General features: G+C 39.3%; 2 non-coding genes across 2 annotated transcripts; one reads left to right on the top strand and one right to left on the bottom strand.

The window, feature by feature from the left end:
* Positions 1-768: 768 nt before the first annotated feature.
* On the bottom strand, positions 769-841 carry TRNAK-CUU (transfer RNA lysine (anticodon CUU)). Its single transcript has one exon. It is a non-coding gene; the product is annotated as a tRNA-Lys (tRNA).
* A 525-nt stretch (positions 842-1,366) lies between these two features.
* Positions 1,367-1,439, top strand: TRNAK-CUU (transfer RNA lysine (anticodon CUU)). The gene has a single exon. It is a non-coding gene; the product is annotated as a tRNA-Lys (tRNA).
* The last annotated feature ends 8,223 nt before the right edge of the window (positions 1,440-9,662 follow it).

Raw genomic sequence — 9,662 nt, 5'->3', positions numbered from 1 at the left:
TTTCACAAAAATAAACAGCAAATAGTCATAAACGAGGGAAGCTGCAGTCCAAAGTTGAGCCCGAGGCTGAGGTCGTAGATTTCATGGCCATGGTGGGAAAATATTCTTATGCCACACAATCCATTTTAAAACGTTTTCATTTCTAGTTTTGCCTCAATAATGACAATAATCAAAAATTCTCAGACCCGGAGTACCCGTTTCGGCTTTTGTTATTTGCCGCACCACAGGTCGAGACTGAGAAATGAATTTAAAATCAATTTGCGGTCAGCACACAAAAGCAGCCATGAGGTAAACCGCAAAGACAACAATTAAGCGTAACAAATGATTATGAATAACCATTTTTCTACGCATGGTATGCCATGGTTCTTCTGTGAGAAACGGAACCAAAATGTAATGATATTTCTGACAGGGCTTGGCCGCCGTCGAGATGTGCTGATGAATGAAACTAAGGAATTCAAAAAATACTACAGCCTTGTAAATGAGTAGACAGAATGTCTGGCCGAAAAAAAGATTAAATAGTAGTCGGTTTTATTGAGCTAATTATTGGGCTAAGAGGAATTATGCACCTTCCAAAATGATTTTTAGTTAAAATGTGACAATAAACACATATGAATTTAAAATGAACTAAAGGTCTCAAAAACTGTAGAACGATAATATTTAACATTAAAAGTTTCTCGGTGCTCAAGTTTAATCAGCTTACTTTGAATTCCTTGAATGAGTACTTAATACTTTTAATAAAAAAAGTAAAAAAAAAAACAAAAAATTTTTCGCCCAACGTGGGGCTCGAACCCACGACCCTGAGATTAAGAGTCTCATGCTCTACCGACTGAGCTAGCCGGGCTATACGTGTAGGGAAGCAAATAGCGTACGAGAGTGCCATGCGCTCCTCTGTAGGGAGGTTTTGTTCATTTTGCTCAAGAGGTTCATGTTACACCTACTTCTATTGTGGATAATTTTAGAACAAGTTTTGGCTTATGCGTCATCCCTTATGCCATTTGTATTTCCACGTGCTTTTCTTGCTATTTTTAGATTTTGGTAACGCTTCGTCAAAAATTCCTTTTTTAATCTATATTAATTTCTGCTTATATAAAAAAGCCTTGAAAGCATTAATGAATATGATAGAATATTTAATAAAACTAAAACTACTAAAATCCGCAACTTATGTATCTCACTTATATTGTTTTTATGAAATGGTTTAGCAATTTAAAACGTTACCTTTTAAAGATATAGAGTTATAATTCTGCTGCACTGTTGCACAGTGGTTGCATTAGGGGCTAAATATTTATACTCATTTGCCAAGCAATATAAACAAAATCACAGCGGAGGCCCTGCTCTCTTGTACGCCATTTGCGGAAGACCACCATGTGCCCGGCTAGCTCAGTCGGTAGAGCATGAGACTCTTAATCTCAGGGTCGTGGGTTCGAGCCCCACGTTGGGCGAAACAACTTTTTTGCTTTTTTATTCATTCTTTTGAAAATTATTTTGAAAATAATAAAAGCCTCCTAAAAAGGAGGATAACGTGCGAATTTTTTACAGAGCCTATAAAAATATATTATTTAAAGAGATTTTAAATTGTTTTAAATTAATTTGTCTGACAAATATTGGTTGGCAGTTTGCTAGTGAAAGTCATTGTTGGGCTAACACAATAAGCGCGCATGCATAATTGGTACACCCATTCAAATGCATATGAAAAATTCAAAAAGTCCCCATGAAATGGAGGACCCTTTCGCATCTGGCCCTTTTTAACCAGCCGCAGGACAATTTGTAAATTTAACAAAAAACTTCACACAAAGCGGACTGAAAAGCAAATAGAGGAGCTCCACTCATTCGCTCTTCCTTTTATTTTATTTTTTTTGTACCATGGAATACTTTTAGCTTGCAGTAAAAATTAGAGTGGGATAAACAAATACATTTATTACATGCGAATACAGCAACAAATCCCAGCCAGCTTTTATTGTGCGTGCCACGCCCCCCCGGGCCAGAAAAACGGGGGGCGTGGCAGGGGTGCACAAACTGAATGGCCAGAGGCGGTGGGCAAACACGTGACTTTAAAGCTCATGGGATTACATTGAACGCAGTTTTGTGTGGGATTTTCGTATGCAAAAGCTTAGGAAATTAATGCGCAGAAGGAAATGCATTTAAATTATGTGGGTGACTGCTTTTGGGCGTGGGCGTGGCACCTCGGCGAGGTGTTCGCCGTGATAGAGGGACAACAGACAGCTGCCAACCAAATACCGACCCGAAACCCGCCCGCATTAATTTACAATTTCGCCAGGGGGGTCTGCCCATTTTAATGGCCCTGGCAGTGGCGGCGGCGGCTTACAAATGAATACAAATTGCAGTTTGAACTTTGCGTTTTACAATTTTGTAATTAACGGCCAAACATTTTGCATCATAATTCCCGGCAAACGAAAGTATTTCGGAATTTAATTAAGTTGCATTGGCCACGCAGATTTATCCGCAGCAGGGATGCTTTCCCATTCCCAGGTCCCATGTAACCCAACCCTTTTCCCGCGATTTTCTTGAGCAAAAGTTTTTTAATACCCCCGTCAGACGACGTCCAGGAACACATAAATTTTGTCGGCCTGGGTAAATAAACATTATGCAGCAGTTTTTACACGCTATTGAAAAAAAGAACAGTGTTCCACAGGGTCATGAGCTGTTTTGCAGAGGTCAAATGGTGGAAATCCGTACAGATTACATGATTTGCTGTTCGGCAACGTTATCAGGATTTTAAACCCTGCTGATGAGTACACGTAAAGAATTTGATTTAATTGGAAATTGAAAATTCCTTTAAGAAGTATCTTACTTTGTATAACCCCCTAACAAATGCCTCATACAAATAAATTTAATCAGGAAATCCAAATTTCTTATAAAGGTACTTTGCATAGCCACCTTTTTGATTAATACAAAAATAACTCATACCATTTTTCTAAATAGTTATCATAAGATCTATTACTGATTTATCAAAAAAATAGCATTTAAAATGTCCCTTATATCTTAATTTTATTGCAGGATTTTTTTTTAAGAATCCATTGTTCTTAAAAATCAGGTAAGTACGGATATTTCCCTCTGTGAATGAGATTCTATTGGAAATTCGAAATTCCTTGTAAGAAGTATCTTACTTTGTAAACCTTGTTTTTGGTAATACACAAATGCCTCATACAAATAAATTTAATCAGTAAATCCAAATTTCTTATAAGGGTACTTTGCATAGACACCGTTTTGAATAATTCAAGAATAACTCATACCGTTTTCCTAAAAAGTTATCATAAGATCTATTACTGATTTATCAAAAAAATAACATTTGATAAGTCTTTAATATCTTGATATTATTGTTGGCCTATTTTTAAGAATCCATTATTCTTAAAATTCAGGTAAGTACGGATATATTCCTCTGTGTGTTTATCAGGGCAACCCTTCCGTAGTCGCAGTACTGATTTGGCTCACCTTCTGCTGACGTATGACATTGCAGCATCAATTGCTCATGAGCACACGTAATGAAATCGCTCGGAGATTGGGCCGATGGGTGAATGGGTATATGGAGCTGGGCGTTGGTGTGAGGAGCGATATTTCTCGGCCGAGGTTGAGGGCTGTGCCGCTGTTGTTGCCCTTGGTCATTAACAGCGTTAAGCCCAGGACGAGACCGCGCCGGAAGGATGTCGTGGCTGAGTGACGTGTGTGTTTGCACCAGCCATTCAGCCCACACACCCATCCATCCATCCGTTTATTCAACCCAACCCAAGCGAACCCCACCATCCGTAAACCCAACCTCCTTTCGTGTCCATGAGCGTTGTCATTAGCGCTGCTCGTGCGCCGTTATCCCTTTTTAATAAGGTTTACTCAGCATTTTTTGACGCTTTTGCTTCGTTTTTCATTGTTTGTTTGTCAGCCTCACTCACCCCGTTTCCATTGCAGATATGTTGTGTTTATTATGCGAGATTTGCGAGAAATTGAACCGGCTACGACCCTGAGTTCGAGCATCAATCAACGGTAAGATTAATAATGGCGAGGTTCGGGCAACTCTGTTGCTAATTGTTACTTACTGTAACTTATTGGGAGATTACATTTCAGAAATTTCAAACTGTCAAATATTTTTAAGGATTTTTAAATTTACTTTAAATACCTTCTACTGTTAAAAAAATACGAAATTACTTGTTATCTAAATTAAAAAATCTAAATAAAACTATCTATTAAAAAGTTAATTTTTAGTTTGATTTCAAACTGGTCAATATTCCTTGAAGTATTTAAAATTAACTTTGAATACATTCTACCAAAGATAATATAGACTTTTACTATTTATATTTTATAGTCTTTGATTCTAATGCTTAAAAATACAAATGAACTGCTATCCAAATTTTGAAAATAAAATTAGTTTATGAAACACTAAGTTGTAAAAAGTTAAGTCCAAAGATATTTTATTACATTTAAAAAATGGTAGATAAATTTAGGAAATAAAAGGAAAGTTATGTGGAGCAATTTGGTTGATTTCATTGAAAGTAGTCTTGGGATCAAATATTTAAAGCAAAGGGTGTCTTTATATCCCATAGAGTTATAGAAAAAACCGAGGTGAATAACTCCCTCTGATGATCGTGAAATAACTCCATTATTATTTCTGTACAGATAAATCAGGGGTGTGATGAGCGTTCCGATGAAAGCAATCCATATTTGGCCCGAACGAGTTCGTTTGATTCACACTCACGCTCACCTCGGGCAGACACCTTTTAAATTCCCGTCAGTGCACGATGGCTTTATTTCAATGCCAGCCTTTTACGGATAGTTTCCTATTGTGCGAAGTGTCATCACAGTGGGCCCCCATGAGCCATTATCCATTATCTAACCAAATATGTAATGCACTCGCGAATGCAATCACCAATCAGCCCCTCTCCATCCATCGTCAGTCGACTAATCTGCCTACGTGCCCTGCACACCACATCGCAATGCCGCTTAATGCCCGCAGTATAAAAAAATTTAATAATGGGGCAAAAACCTTGAGCGTGCACTCGAAATTAAATTGTTATCAAATCGATCAAAGCCACAGCATCATTATCTCTGCATTAGCTGCAGAAGCAAAAAAAAAACGCGGAGAACAAAGACGAGTAAAAAATGTATAAAAAAAGGCTGACGAGAGGAAAACCCGCTTGATAAGCGATTTAAAATGCAACGAACCAGCTGGAAAATGAGGGGTTTGGGTGGAGCTTTGGACGCAAAAGGGGTCTTTTCTGCATTTGACCTCCCGCTATCCACATTTCCGGGGGGCTGAGTGTCGAGTGGGTTCCGTGTCCGGCGCCTGGTCGCAGCAATAACTTCTAATTAATACACGAAGAGCATAACGAAAGCTAATTATGAAACTAATGAGCTTGTTGGCAATGCAACAGCGTCAGCAACAAGAACAAGAAGCACGAAACAGGCAGCAGCCGTTCAACTTGGCCAACTGGAAGGGTTTACAGGAGGGGCAGGTGGAGCAGAAGGGGACAGGGGCGTAGCAGGAGGGGCAGCGGCAATGCTTCAAGTGTTAACGACGGTGTGCTCAACATGCCGAGCGCCGCTCCAGGTGCGAAATACCACAAAAGAGTGAACGCGAACGATTCAACGCGGTCACCCGTACAACGAAACACACTCGCACAGGTGCACAGAAAAAAAAAGGAAAAGATTAGCAATAAGCTAACTATTCTATCGTAAAAAGAAACCATTAAAGTCTTATCTTATTAACACTGTTTTTATGAAATAATTACACATTAAGGTATTTTCCTGTTTCATCTAAAAATAATGAAAAATAAATAAAACTCGAGATGCTTTCAATACCACACAGTGAAATTACGCCCAATGAAATGAAGCTCAGTGAATTAAAGTTTAGTGAAATAACGCCCAATGAAACAACGCTCAGTGAAATAACGTTTAGTGAAATAACGTCCAATGAAACAATGCCCACAGAAATAACACCCATGTTAAGCTTAATTCCATTTTTTTGTAATTGCTTAGTTTGTTTTACTGCAATGGGCGAGTTCCTTTGAGCTAGGGTTAGATGATATTATACATATTTAAATGTGATGAAGAAGTTAAGGCCTCTTAAAATTAATTTCAAAGACCAATAACTTATTTTCTGTGTAAAAGCTTGTACGCAGATATTTCATTTCAATTTCCTTTTTGGTTAGCGCGTCTTTTTAGCATACTTGATTATGGTCTTTGGCCGGCAGAAAGAGAGAAAGAAGGGGGCTGGTCCCTGGACGTCGCCGGCCATCAGTCACTTATGCTCACGGCCCGTCACTCAAAGCCGGCTAACACACACACACACACACACACACTCCCAGAGCTGGTCCACACCTACCTCCACTAAATAACAGAGCGGGACGCGAGTTCCATGGCCAAAATGGTGACGAGGGGGCCAAGACCAAGACCACGAAGACGATGACTTCGTTCCACGGACGGTCGATTCGTCCGGTGAGCCGCCGCTACTGTCATTATCTTGTTAACTTGTTGTTACGTCAGCCGGCCTGCGAGCTTGCATGTAAGGAGTCGCCGTTTGGGAGGACAGTAGCGACCCATCCTATAAAGACTTGGAGAACAACTCTCTTGGAAATTATTAAACTTTAGCATGTATGGTTCTTAAATATTTTCATTGTTTAAAAAAACATATTTATCGGAATCCCATCTTATTTTTTAAATTTTCTTAATAATATTCATTATTAATGATAAATGGAAAATGATTGAACCTGAAACGTTTTATTACATTTTAATTATTAGAATTAAAATCACTTTTTAAAAATCCTTTGAAGTGGTTGCAATCAGTATAATATTTAGCTTTCTTTAATAGAACGCTTCATATTGGATTCCCAATGTAGATAGATTTGGGCACACTCCTTATTTTTATGTAGACTATTTGATGTATTATTTCTCACAATATGATGTTATATTAAGAAATGAATGGCTTTAATTTGAAATTAATAAATTTAGTTCTTCCAATAGATGTATGATTGTATTTCAATTTCAGTATATAATCGAAATGGTTTCCTAAGCTGACCGCGACTGTCGAATGCCCTGGACCCACATTAGTGTTCACTTAAAGCGTCATCGTGTGTATCTCGCTTAAATTCGTCTGGCCATTCCCGTACTTTGGCCCGAACTTGTACCCATTCCCAGTCCAATTCCCATTGCCCATGCCCGTGCCCTTTTCCCCCTTTTTTTTGCCCCCTCCGCCGCCCATGGTTGATGTGTAATAATAATATACACACAGGTGTCCCGGGCACTTTCGGCCAGGGGGCTATGCCAGCTTCGTACCTCATCAATAAGCTTCGGGGATGGCGAGGCATTGGCGCTGCATGTAGCACATGTAGCGGCGATTACGCGTAATAATCATCATAATCAAAAGTCGCAACACGAAATGAGTTTCGACTTGCTGTTGCCGTGGAGGATAACCAGTTAGGGATTGAGCTGGCTCCATTGGCGGCGGACCAATGCGCTCCACATAGAATTGATTAATATTGGCCCTGGCAATCGGAAATTCGTCGGCGATTCGGCCGACTTCATCACCCTCTGATTACAACATATGGAACGGTTGGAGCTGGAGCTGGATGTACAGCCTTAACACTCATGAGACCGACCGCTCCCTACCCATCAAACTAATTTGGCGGCATCAATCTGCGGCTCAATGGGAATAACATTGGCCCAGGCTCAGAAATGGATTAGGTCCTGGCCAGCGGTAATTAACATTAGCATGGCGTGGTAAAAACTTTCTTCATCATATGTGGAAATTATTTCCGTATGCTGAAATGCTGGGTAATTAAGGGGTTATGCATTGGCATGGTCGGGGTGTTAAGTGCTGAATTATAAATGAAGTACTAAAGGAACATACCACTCAGTTTACTTTGGGAACTTTGATTTCTCATGAAAAATTCAGCAATACAATGTTTATAAAAAATATTATGACATAAATTCCTAATCATAAATGAGGTACTAGGGAAAAATACCCCTCAGTTTACTTTGGGAACTTTGATTTCTCATGAAAAATGCAGTAATGCAATGTTTATAATGTCAGAGAAAAATATTATGACATAACTACATAAAAAACATTACTATATATATTCAACATTTTAAAAATATTCTTTAAGAAGAATATAATATAAATAATAAGAACATTTTTACATCAAAAAAATTACGAAAACAGCTCTCCCTATGTAATGGTGTTGGGCTAAACGTAAAATGCGTTTTATGTTTCCCAGAATACAATCCAATGTCTTAGGTATCTATAAAAAATATTATCCTGCTTCTTGTTATTTTACTCACCGCGTTCTTTATCTTCTTTTGTTTTTGATCTACTCATTTCCAGTCGCTTTTATGGAGCTAAGACACTTGGTAACCCAGCATGTACCACCACAATCTTAGCGGTTACAGCCACAAGATCAGACACTATCCACAGCATAATTCCCGGCTAAGAGAACCATTTCTGTTCGGGCTTGCGGGTACGGAGTCTGCAGTCAAGTTCGTGTTTCGCCGCAACTCTATAAACACAAAAAATAATAATTAACTGACCATCAAATCAACAGCACGTACTCCCTACGTGAGCATAATTTCGCTCCCTGCTCACCTTGATTGCAGATTTCGATATGTTCGTCCGGGGGCTACGTGCGAAAACGAGAACTAAAAGTTGACCTGCCCGAAACTAATGCCAAAGTCAACGGGGGGATTGGGGTAAATGGGATTCTGGAGACATTGGCTTAAGTGCCCTTTTGTTCCCCGCACCCGTCGCATAATTCGGCGAAATGCAGGCCGCAGACAGGCGGACAGGACACTACTGTCATTGCACTACGGCCCTGGACATTTGCATTTGATTTACGCCTGGGCGATCCGATCCCTCAGAACCCTATGGCTCTATGGCAAAGTCGGGCCATAAAAATTGGCTCAAGTGCAAATGCGCTCAAATCTGCACTTAGTCAATCCTCCCCCTTTTTAGTGAGTTTGAGTGTGAGGGTGTATTACTATAATTAAATTGAAAATTACTGCCAAGCAATTGCAATTGTCCAGCCGAGTGGACCGGGCCTGCAACGTTAATAATAGGTTTGTGTGTGGCCCTAATCATTGTCTGTGCATCTGTCTATGTCTCCGTCTCGTTTTGCGTCTCCGTTGCCCTGGCAAAATGTTTCGGGGGTTGGCCGAGCCACGCATAAGTTATAAATTATGCATCTATGCATAATTTACAGCCCGTAAGGTCAGACAGTTGCATTTGCCAGTTCAGTGCCGGCCCCCAAGGTTTTCAAACTCCCCGGATTGCGTAAGTGGCCAGAAAACATTTCTCGAGGGGTATTGCTATTGTTGGCTTTTGACTGGTGGTCGAGGTGTTCAGGACATTATATTGGGGTGGAATAGAAAGAACATCAAAACCAGCGGTTTTGCAAAAATATATATCAAGGATATAATAACCTTTTCCTTAAAATTCACCAGACAGCAAATCATGGAAACTTAGTTAAATTCATATCATAGTACATTTTATGTATATATATTGTAAATATCTCTTACTCATGTCATAGTTAATTATATATACAAACATTCCTTCAATATTCAAGATATTCTATTATCGCCTGATTTGCAGATCTTATGTCCTGAATAAGTCTTCAAGAACTATCTCATATCAAATAATCAATTTTAGTTAATCTTCAGTAGTTCTT

This window comes from Drosophila suzukii, chromosome 2R (assembly GCF_043229965.1).
Source record: "Drosophila suzukii chromosome 2R, CBGP_Dsuzu_IsoJpt1.0, whole genome shotgun sequence".
Lineage (NCBI taxonomy): Eukaryota > Metazoa > Arthropoda > Insecta > Diptera > Drosophilidae > Drosophila > Drosophila suzukii.
This window is presented reverse-complemented; position numbering and strand designations above follow the sequence as displayed.